Source organism: Hibiscus syriacus, unplaced genomic scaffold, assembly GCF_006381635.1.
Source record: "Hibiscus syriacus cultivar Baekdansim isolate YM2019G1 unplaced genomic scaffold, ASM638163v2 tig00110502_pilon, whole genome shotgun sequence".
Classification (NCBI taxonomy): domain Eukaryota; kingdom Viridiplantae; phylum Streptophyta; class Magnoliopsida; order Malvales; family Malvaceae; genus Hibiscus; species Hibiscus syriacus.
In genome coordinates, this window is record NW_024062763.1 from 341,374 (window position 1) to 354,541 (window position 13,168).

Below are 13,168 nucleotides of genomic sequence, written 5' to 3' on the forward strand. Positions count from 1 at the left end.
TTTGTGCACAAAATGATAAAGATGCCTTTGCTTGGTGTGGAATTTTTTAACCAAAATTAAATGTCATGACGTGGAAGTAGTTTACCATGTTGACTGTGGAGTGGACTTCTAACTTAATTTTTTTTTGGGACATAATATTCATTTTATTAATTTAGAGTGATTATAAATGATAGTAGTGACGGAATAAAAAATTAAAAATTGAGGTCTAAAATTTGAATACTCTATTTTAAAAACATCTCGGGTATGCAAGTTTTTTTTTGTTTTTTTTTCTATTTCCATTAATAAACTTAACTAAATTTAATATTTTTCTCAAAATAATGCGTGTGCATTGACTCTCCTAGGGAGCCATGTACATCCACCCCTGAGTGATAATATTTATTTTAAAGATTTTCAATTATTTGATAATGAAAACCAAATTCCTTTAACCAATATTATTTTTGTTTCATTTTAGTCACTCAATTGTTATTATTTTCAAAATCATACATAATGTTACGTTTTGCTTTCACTTTGGTCACTCCGCCATTAAAAATTAACATAATTATTGACATAATATTTTAAAAAAAGTTCAATGATGATGTGATATCATCTTATGGTAATGTATCATTATTATCGTTAATGTTTTAACTGTGGTTGATCAAAATGAAACTAAAACGTAATGTTGATATGATTTTGAAATAAAAAATAATTAGATGACAAAAACATAATAAAAGTGTTAGCCGAGATATCAAACGTAATAGTTTATTAGGTATTTTGTTGTTTTAAATAATAAATTGATTGTGTTAACAATAATTTTATAAGAAAATATGAATCATTAATAAATTTAATAATCAATTAAATTTATTATTATATGACATCAGATAAGTAACTAATTGTTGATGAGCTTACTATATCACTACTATATAAATATCTGTTTTTATAATTTATTAATGTCTTATATTACTTTTTTTTACAAAAATAATAAAGGAAATTTGTTTAAAACCGAACTTAAAATCTAATGTAAATTAAGATTAAAGTAGGGATGGGCATGGGTCGGGTTGGGTCGGGTTGGGTCGGGTTTTTTGTCTATCTGACCCGACCCGAGATCAAGAATCCTCCACCCGAGACCTGACCCGACCAAAACAAGATATCACCGACCCGACCCCGACCCTATATATAACTTAAAAACCCAACCCGAAAAAAAAATATTTTTATTCAATAAAAACAGTGACTTAATTGAAAAAATAATATATAGAGGGGTATTACTGTAATTATTCCTAAATATATAATGTAAAATTATATAAAAAAAAATTAGGTCGGGTATTTTTCACCCTAAACCAGAACTCGACCCAACCCGAACATCATATTTAAAAAATCCAACCTGACCCGACCCGAACACGTATTTTTTTAAAATAACCCAACTCGATCAAGTCGGGTCGAGTCAGAACCTCGTCAGGTTCGGGTCCCATGCCCATCCCTAGATTAAAGTAATATCTCTTATTAGTACAATAAATGTTTGATGGACAAATGATCCATTTGATTTTTTAAAATAAAAAATAAAAGGAAACGACTTCAATAGGAAGCCTCTCCTGCTGCTTTTTAGGGGCGGATGCACTAAGCCTCTTAAGAGGTCAAGTACATCCTCCTTATTCAGGGAAAATGTAAAATTTAATTTAATATATTAATGAAAACTGATACCCTCCATCGGGCAAAACTGCCCAGATAATGCACGTGGGAAATATTTTTCCCCAAAATAATCTCCTTTGCCTATTATTTCTCCAAATGGGGTGAAAGCTACAGTGAAACATGCATAACTTGGGATCTCTCGGCGTCTTCAGGGTTAATTTTCTCATGTAGCTTGGAAACGATAAAAGCAGCTGAAAATCTCGGCATCTTCAGCTTTGCAGAAACTCTAGTGATGATGTTGTATGTTGGAGCTGCGAAACTCTGGTGTTGTTGTTGTTGCATGTGGGAGCTCATGTATGCTGCTGGTGCATTGTGGAGGGCCTGGACGTGAGAAATCACGGCGTCTTTAACTTGCATATGGGATTTCTCAGCGTCTTCTTCAGGTTGTATGTGGTGGGGCCTGGACGTGAGTAGATTTCTCTATATAGGCGCATGCGTGGGAATCTTCAGCTTGCATGCATGCTGCTGGGATTTCTCGGCGTCTTCTTCAGTATGGGGGGCCGAATGCATGCACTGGGATAGGTCTAATAATTAGACCAATAATGCATGCACCGATTATGTTATAAAATAGGGGTTTAGTTTTGCATTTTATTACTTGCATGAGTCGGTGTTAATTTACAGAAGCAAATCGGCAAAATAGTGAGGATCGTCAACATTTTTTCTATTAGTTTCAATTGGAGCCGTTGCTTTGCTTGAAGTGGGTTTTCAATGATAATTTTTGAGTTTTGGTTTAACGCTGTTCAAAAACACGTAAGTTCTCTCTCGTTTCCCATGTGAACTTCTTTTATTTTTTTCCAACATATTAAGTTGTATTTGAGTGTAATATTTTTTTTTATAGATTTGTTGAAACATGGTAGAAGAAAATGTTCTTTTGAGGCTAGATGGTCGACATATTTCGAGTCATTTGGGAGCACTGGTATTATGATCGAACAATATTTTTTATTTGAGAACAGTGAATTAATTATAATTACATGGATTAACAATTGCAGGATGACGAACAACGAGTCCTTCGTCCTCGACTTATCAATTGTGAGATGCTATATCAATATATTGTCGATAATTTAAAAACGATCGATTTTTATGATGTCGCTTTTGTAAGAGAATTTAAGTTGGTCCGCGGTTTGATCAGTGCATTAATTGAACGGTGGAGACTAGAAACTCATACTTTTCATCTTCTGTGTGGTGAATGTACGATCACTTTGGAGGATGTGGCTTTACAACTCGGGGTTCCTACAAATGGAATGGAATTGGTGGGAAATACTGATCTTGACGTATTTGCAATATGTGAGAAGTACCTTGGAAAGGTACCACAAAAAAGAAATAACAAAAGGGTCACGGGTGAGATTATCCTGGTTGGAAAATATGTTTAAGCTCGATTCTCATTGTAGTGAGCAAGACATTATATATGCAACTCGAGCATATATATTATGGTTGATCGGGGGAATCTTGATGCTGGATAAATCCAGTAATCTTGTCCATATACAATATCTTATGTTTTTGGTTAACTTTTTTATTACCCGTCAGTGTAGTTGGGGATCGACAATATTGGTGTTCTTGTATTGCGAGATGTACAATGATTCATTACTTGTAAATGATGTGTATACGATTGAAATCATTGGATGCACGATATTATTACAATCGTGGGAATGTCACAGAATTCCATGGTTAACACCGATTAGCCGAACTGCAGTTGACTTTCCTCTTACCGGAAGGTAATTTTTTATTTAAAATATTTGATCTTAAATTAATTAAAGAATATATTGTAAAGGAAAAATAATTACAGAATTTTATTTTGATTCGTATACAGATGGAGGCATAAAATAGAAAGAACGGGGTTGATGCACAATAACGTGAAAGAGTTTAGGTTTAAGATTGACATCAAATGCAAAGTTGATATATATATATAATTAATTAGCGAATTTATTTTTTATTATGTTTATATTATAATATTGTTGTTTATTTATTTAGTTGAATTTTATAATTATTTAATTAAATAATAACTATATAATTTTGTTTTATAGTTTATTTGGAGGCCATAAATCCAGTAATCTTGTCCATATACAATATCTTATGTTTTTGATTAACTTTTTTATTACCCGTCAGTGTAGTTGGGGATCGACAATATTGGCGTTCTTGTATTGCGAGGTGTACAATGATTCATTACTTGTAAATGATGTGTATACGATTGAAATCGTTGGATGCACGATATTATTACAATCGTGGGAATGTCACAGAATTCCATGGTTAACACCGATTAGCCGAACTGCAGTTGACTTTTCTCTTACCAGAATGTAATTTTTTATTTAAAATATTTGATCTTAAATTAATTAAAGAATATATTGTAAAGGAAAAATAATTACATAATTTTATTTTGATTCGTATACAAATGGAGGCATAAAATAGAAAGAACGGGGTTGATGCACAATAACGTGAAAGAGTTTAGGTTTAAGATTGACATCAAATGCAAAGTTGAGGTATATATAAAATTTATTAGCGAATTTATTTTTTATTATGTTTATATTATAATATTGTTGTTTATTTATTTAGTTGAATTTTATAATTATTTAATTAAATAATAACTATATAATTTTGTTTTATAGTTTATTTGGAGGTCATATGATGATGGAGAAATTATGTCGTGCGTATCACAACATGTCTAGGAGGGTTGTCAATATTGGTGTGCTGTTACACCATTGATCCATTTCACATTTGTGGAGTTCCAATTTTTCGATAGAGTGTTGAGGCAGTTTGGCTTCCACCAACCTATTTCAAGAATTCCAGAGAATCATGACACTCTCCACAAATTAGATGGGCGGGGTAGGGTCGGTGAGGATTGGTCTGTGAGGCATGCCAACCATATCAATCATTGAAACAATAGGGGTTCATATTTGCCAACACTCACTCCCATACAAGCAGATGACTTTAACTTCTAGAGTTCGGATTACCTGAATTATTTTTGGGAACATGGAGAGTCGTTCTTGACAATAAATAGAGAAAGACGACAATTTATAGAGTATAAGAAATTTTTTTGTAAACCCGAGAAACCAAGAAGGACTGGGAGTGGGAGTGGGAGTGAGAGTTCTTCTCACTATGGAGCAGAACAAGCGGTATTGGATAATATCCCACCAGAATCTTTTGATCACACAAGATCATTTAATCAAGTGTTTGGTGATTCTGGTGTTACTCCCTACACTCCTCACCTTATTCCTCATCAATCGCCCATGTTCTCTCCCATGTTTGGGGCAACAAATGACTTTGATCAGATGACATCTATGATGACAAATACGAGTATTTGTCCTCAAATGGGAGAGCATAGTAGTGGTGGGCATATATTTACAACACCGGAACATATGCCCTCGGTGAATGAGTAGGTTGATTAGGATGAACAAACTCTTGAACAAGTGCAACGACCACAACGAAACCGATGTTCGCCTCGACATTATTATTCAATAACACCCCGACACCGTCAAGAGTTGTAAACACTTTATATGTTTGAATTATTATAAATAAATGAGATATATATATATCGTTCATGGTACAATGAAATTTATATTTAAATATTAAAATAAAAATTAAAGATATAATTTAAATATTTAAATATTAAGATAAAATTTAAATATTTAATCATTATTAGTAATAATTATTAAATAATTATTAGTAATTATTATAATTTCATTATTAATAATCATTATTAAATCATTAAATATCAAATCATTAAATTAATAATAATTAGTAAATATTATTATTAATCATTATTAGTAATCATATTATTCATTAGTATCAAATCAAAATTGATAATCATTATTAAATCATTATTAGTAATCATTATTAAATTATTAGTATTAAATTATTAAATTATTATTATTTATAATCAATACTTCCTGCATAAAATTCAAAAATTCGACGGTTAGAAAACAACGATATCGATACTATCAAATAAGTATAGATACTATATAGAGTAGTATTGATACTACATTATGGTATCAATATCATTTTGAGGTTTTGTTTCCATGGTATTGGTAGTGCCTTAGCAGTATCGGTACAACATAGTTTAATCTTAGTAAAAAAATTTCATTTGACTAAGGAGTGAGTAAAAATTGAATCGAATATAATCTTAAAATTTATAAAAATTAATTAACAAATTTGTTTGGCATTTAAAAAATAAAAAATGTTATCAAATTAATAGTAATCATTATTAAATCATTAAAATTCAAATCATTATTAGTAATCATTATTATCAAATCATTAAATCGCTATTATTAAATCATTAGTAGTAAATCATTAAATCATTATTAATAAATCATATCATTACTATTAAATTGAGTTTTTTACTATTAAAGTTCGAAACCTTTAGTAAAAAAATTTCATTTCAGTAAAGAGTTAAAATTGACGTTTTAAACTTTAAGTAATATATATATATTCAAATAATTGAATCGAATATAATCTACAAATTTAAGATTGACTCTGCAACCTTGCAATCTACATGGCCTCTTATGCAATACTCTTTACTCGCTAGTGTAGCTTCTTTTTTTCCTCTGTGTTGCTTCCCAACTGATAATTCACCAGAGTTATCGGACGATTCAATCATGTAGCCTAAAGTTAAATGATCATCTCCGGGAATTCAGGTGCCCTCATTGCTTCATAATCAATCTCCTGCATGTGAGGGGTAGGTTTATACGGTGTCAGATATTCATTAATATTGATATCAGTTTCATCACCATCGAGCATGGCGTCATCCTCAACCAAAAGAGGTTCATCAGATTCTTTATCTTCACTGGAATCTTCAAGTATTTCTTCCCAGCGATTTTCAGCGTCATACTCTACGGCTCCAGATGTTCCGCCAACTTCATTTGCACTTTCTAACATCGCCACAAAGTTGTTCATCAACCTATATGTCGGGTTATCGAAATGACTCTCGAAACTCATTTGAGATGAAGTTCCAACCACATTTCTTGATGACCCATGCACATTATATATATTACACAACTCAACAAATAACTCAATAATTGGAATATTTGTTGAGTCATGTAATTCAACCATAGTTATAATATCATCATCTTCTTCAAATGGTACTGCAACATAGTTGACCGGATTGGGACATACCATAAATTTGTACATCAAACCATCACAACTTTAGCATGGATTTCTCTTTCTATCCTCTCATTCATCTCAACAAATGTGATGTCCCTTTTAAACATCATATTTATAGGTGCTTCAGACTGAAAAATAACTCCGACCTCATTTTCCATCATGTGACCATTATAATGGACAATCGTGAAAAATTTGTTGTTCATTTTCTCTACACGTAAAAATATAGATATTCAGAATAAATTACATTCATAATTATAATGAAAATTAATTATTTACAAAATTATAAATAATAAATGTAAATATGTTAACAATTTTTTAAAAATAATGCTTAAATACTATGATTACATTATATTAATGATTAAATTTATTACTTCATATTTTTTATAACATCTAATTATTACTTCGAATTAATTACTCACTAATTCATTATACTTTCCTCTGCAACCACCAACCTACCCGGGATGTTGATGGATAATTAATAACCACCAACCACTAACCTACTCGAGTTATTAAAAGATAATTATTAACCACCAACCTATTGATATTATTAACGGATACTTAATGTTTAAATCTATTTATTTATTTTATTCATAGGAATTAATGAGAACAAATATAAGAAAATTTTAAATTATTATTTTAAAATATGAATCAAACTTAAATTTTAATTTTTTTAATTAACAATAAAACTCAAATATATGATTAAGTTTGTGAAGCTAGAAAATAGAATTCGATACCAGAATTTCAGTTTTTTAGAGCCACAGAAGCACTGGATGTAAAATTATAACAGATACGGTTGTCAAACCTGCAACATCGGGAAAAAGCAATGCAAAGAAATAAGATAACTATAAAACACTGAATTTTTGACAAATATATACACATCAAAGGTAAACATAAAATATAGAAAAAAATAAATATTTCAATTATAATATTACACTCACTTCTAGAAAAAAAATATTCCAATTATAATATTACACTCAAATATAACTTAATATGTTGGAAAAAATAAACGGAGTTCACATGGGAAACGGGAGAGAACTTATGTGTTTTTTAACAGTGTTAAACCAAAACTCGGAAAATTATCGGACCCACAAAAAGCTCTAATATCACTGAAAACTCACTTCAAGCAGCAACTCCAATTAAAACTAATGTAATTTTTTTTTCACGATCCTCGCTTGCTTCTCCAATATCATATGCAATGAAATGCAACCCAAACCCCTATTTTATAACTGGTGCATGCATGTATTATTGGTCTAATTATTAGACCTATGCATGCTCGTTCTCGCCCCCACCTATTCACGCATGCAGAGATTCTCGACCCCCCAACATGCAGCAGGGATCACATTCCCCACCTATTCATACATGCAGTGATTCTCGGACCCCAAACATACAGCAGGGATCACGTTCTCGGCCCCCATGCAACAGGCATAAAATGCCGAGAAATCCCGACCCCCTCCCACATGCAGCAGAGCCATGCAGAGCTGAAGACGCCGAGCATTCCAACGCCAATTAAGCATGAAGACGCCGAGCATTCCAAATGGTGGTTGCATGGAAGACGTCGAGAGATCCAATATTTGCATGGGAAATTTTCCTTAAAGACGCTGAGATATCCCATGAAGGCATGCAACACTGTAGATTTCACCCCATTTGGGGAAATAATAATCGAAGTGTATTATTTGGGGGAAAAAATAATCTCCCAATGTATTATTTCGACCATTTTGCCCCCTCCCCATGGGGTAGTACAAACTTAATGTTGATGGTGCTCGTCGTTTGGAGAGTGGGTTGACTGCTTGCGGTGGTGTCTTGAGGGACCATGAAGGAAAATGGATCGGCGGATTTACGAAACCAATCGGGAGATGTTCGGTTCTTGATACGGAATGCTGGGACATCTATGAAGGTCTTTCCTTAACCTGGAATTTAGGCATAAATAGTGGAACCAGAAAGCAAGGATACCTTAAAGGCGATTGATAATATTGGTTCATCGACGATAACGTAATTCATTCTTTTAGAAGGCGCTCCACGTCAATCGTACTACTGTCCGACCCAACCCGACCCGTACTCGTGCTAATACATGTCTTCAACATGTATTGTGCATAAAATGTAAAGATGCCATTACATATATAAAGATGAACATTAATAATAAACCGTACATTACAATAAATTAAAAACTCTAAAAAACGAATGGGTATGACTAAAATAATTAATTAAATTTATATCAATTAAACATGTGATGTACTAATTAGAAATATCTTATTAGTTCTGGATATGGTTAACAACGAGATAAGTTTTTGGTCGATATGAATTCAACTCGACACTATTGTAATCAAATTCAATCATGACCAAAGTTTAAATTTTTTTATCCACTTTAAAGTCGATCCATAGTTTTTAATTAAAAATCCGATTATGGATTTGGCCGAATCCAATTTAACGATAAATTATTTGATAGACTTGACTCACCACGTCATCCGTGTCTCAACCAATTAAAAAATATGCGTGACAATGTATATTTTATTGCAATTGATCATAAACAGATAATTGAGTGACAATGTAAACTTTTTAAATTGCACTCTAGTGCTTGCCATTCAATACAAATTATATATATATTATTTTTAAAATAAATTATAAATAATATTCATAAAAATAATATATTTATAAAATTATATTAAAATTTAATCACTAAATGAAAGATATTAATCCCCATTGCAATTTCATATTGCATAAATATTACTCTATCCGTCCCATAGAAAATGTCATTTATTAACTTTTTAAAAGTAAAAAATTTTAAAATCTGACCATGATTATTTTAAATAATTAAATTTTATAAAATATATATTTAAAAACTAATTGATTGAATGTTTTTAAAATATATTTTTACATATTTTTATCAATAATAAATTTTCAATAGTAATTAGTCAAAGTTTTAAAAAAATAGACAAAAAATTCAGTAATGAACATATTTTATAGGAAAAAAAGAGAGTAGTTTTTTCAACAAAACGATATTGTTTTGAGCATCAAAATAACATCATCAAAACAATATCATTTTAGTGTGGAATCTACGTTTACAACAATCAGTCATTACGTTGTTATCGAATTAACATCCAATGGTATGACTGAAACATAATTCAGAATTTAGTATTATATTTGAAGCAATTAAGAGTTCAGCAACATAAATGATACGCCATCTAATTTTTAATGATATCTAGTATAATTTACCCTAAATATAAATAAACGTATATGACAAACTGCCAAGTAAAATTCTACTAGTAAATAATAGGATAAAGTACAGAAATGATTCCTAATACTTTGTTAAGTCCTTCAATCATTAAAAGTTATAAAATGATTATTTTTATAATTTTAAAAAAAATAACTTAATATTTAATTTTAGTATTTAATTTATCAACACTTAATTTTTTAAATGCACAATTCTTTCCAATATATGAATTTAATGGGATATTAATAAGATAGGATGAGTATGCCACGTTTAACGAGTACTGTTGAGCACCATTAACGATGAGCACTGCTGAGTACTATTAACGATGAGCATTGCTGAACAAAATTAATTTAATTTATAAAAAACTTAAAATTCTAAAGGACTTAACGTATAATTATAAATTAATTAAAAAATTAAAGATAATTATTTAAATAAAATATTAATTACATGATTTTTCATAATCTTTTTTAAGGTAATTAATATTTTATTTTAAATAATTTACCTTTAACTAATTTATAATTATACGTTGAGTCTTTTAGAATTTATAATTTTTACAAATTAAATTAATAGTGCTCAGCGATGCTTGTCGTTAGTGGTGTTCAGGGGTACTCGTCGAGCGTTGTAGAATTTTCCAATCAAAGGATGAGTCTAGAATGATTATAACATGAATATGTTTGAAAGATTCTCAATCATTTGTCTATCGTTGTTTTCAAGCATTGAATAGACGTCATAATATTTCAAATGCGGACTCGATGATATATTGTAAACGGAGACTCAATCTACAAAGTATAACTCAAGTGATTTCGAGATTAGATATTATCATATCTCAGTTAAGATGTTAATGTGTAGCTCAGACAATCATCAATTTTTAACGGAAAAAGACGAATTTAGAATGTATGAATAGTCAAATAATCATTTAATAACTTTTAATAGTCTGACGAAATAACAAAATAATACCTTATAATTAAAATACCATTTTGTGTAAGAAATTTGTAGACATTGGACGGTCGATTGAGAGCCAACAAGGGATAAAAAGAGAGAAATTAAAAAGTAAAGTATTTTCCGAGGTGGAGAAATGCTTTCCTCCACTGAAGTTGAGCCATACACCTTTGATATGTTCATAGACAAAAGCTCAAGCAAATTACTTTTAAGAAAATAATATTTCTTGTTGTACTATGTGTTGAGATTTTAGTCCTCGAGGCAGGCGAAATTGGACTCTTGAAAAGCTTCTCAGGTGCACGAAGTGCATTTCCAAGATTAAAGTTAGAGTAAATTATGCGTTTAATACTTAAACTATTAATTTTGATTCGTTTTAGTATTTAAATTTTTAATACGTTGTTAAAAACTTTAATTTTTGTTTCATTTTAGTACCTCTTTTAAAATTTAACGTTAAATTTTGGAAAAATTGATAGTTTAAATACTAAAATGGATCTAAACTGATAGCTCATGTACTAAATGAGTTAAGTTTTTAACGGCGAGATACTAAAATGAAATGAAAATTAAACATTAGATATGATTTTGAAAATATTAAAAGTTTAGATACTAAAACGGATCAAAATTGATAGTTTAGATGCTAAATGCGTAGTTTACCTTAAAGTTATACGTCAATGTCTCTTATATTTGTAGAGCATTACATTCTATTGAAGATAAGTCAGCAAACAAGGCTGCTATGTCCCCAAACAATGTGGGATTAAGTAGTTTGATTATTTACATGATGCATGAAACCAATGTAAACATGATGATTTCAACAAGGAAACTAATTCCTTTATTTTTAAGCAAGAAATCTTATGAAATTAGATATTTTGGTGATCAAGTAGTTTGACTATTTAAATATGAAATAAGTCTTAAACTATAGAATTACGAGAGAAAATTATTTTGGGAAGATATAATTATTTTGTAATCTCCACAACTTTTATGGTTTACGTTGCAGAGATGAGTTTATAGGATACCGGGAGTGTATTTTGGGATACACTGAGTTTTGATTTATATATCAGGTTTTTGAAATACATGAGGTATTATTATGTATTTGTATCTTTCGTGATCTCTACATTTATACCATATTATTGTTTTTCTCATCAATAGAGGTAGACAAGGCTGAAACATATTAAATCTCGCCTCTTGTGTATGATCTTTTTACCGATATAGACCCTCTTGAGGGTTGGTGTTGTCTATCTTCTCGAACTAATATAGAATATGCTTAATTAATTAACCGTAGGCAAATACTGCATCAAAAGCATTTGACTTTGCACCACAGAAAATCAAGAGTCCAACAAAGCAAAAATTATTAGATGCTCCCGGATTATCACGTCATCCATTATCCCAATCAATAATAATTTTTCATTTCATTTTTATTCAAGATGAATATTCACTTCAATTCTACGTGTAAATAAAGAGTAAATAAAGAGTAGACGGTTATTTGAAAGTTATTTTAAAATTTGTGACTCTCATTCATTAGAACCATAAATGACGTGGTATGATAAAAGCAGGAGCATCAGTTATGAGGAACTGAAATATCACCAGGTATGTTTAACTATCATTTTTAGGTATGTTTAACTTGTCCGGTTTAGCTTCCTTGCGAACGATGGCTTTAGATTCATCATTTCCATGGCGAATCCGATGTTCCCCATGGATGCTGCGATGTGTAACGGGGAATTTTCAAAAGGCAACTCATCTTAGCGGTTCAGAATTCTCGGATCTCGCTGGGTTAGCACGTACAACGCATCGATAGCGTCGTCTTGAACGGCGTTTTCCGTGTAATTCCTTAGAGCCGTGTCTTCCGAAACGTTCCTCGCAGCTGCTCGTTCCATGAAAGTCCCTAGAGCTATGTCTGCCATGTGATCCCTTCGAGCTGTGTTTTCCTTGGGGATGATTGGTGATGAAAGAAAAGGAAAACGGTTCATCCTGTATAATAGCCAAGATTGTTTACTCATTCCAAATTACAACTATTAGTGATCGAGCACTATGATCATGTAAGTATTTTGCATTTGCAAAGCTTCAAATATATTTTGTGCCGTGGGGGAAAATCCAATCACATGAGAAGAAAGATGAGTGAAATGTGAACGTTTTAATATCGATTTTATCGTGAAAGATGATCAATGACAGGTAACAATTGGCTTCCATGTGTGCGACCCGGGTTGGTCCAGAACCAGTCAGGACGAAACCTTAAAATTAGAGGTCAACAAAAAAAAGGAATACAGCTAGTTCATT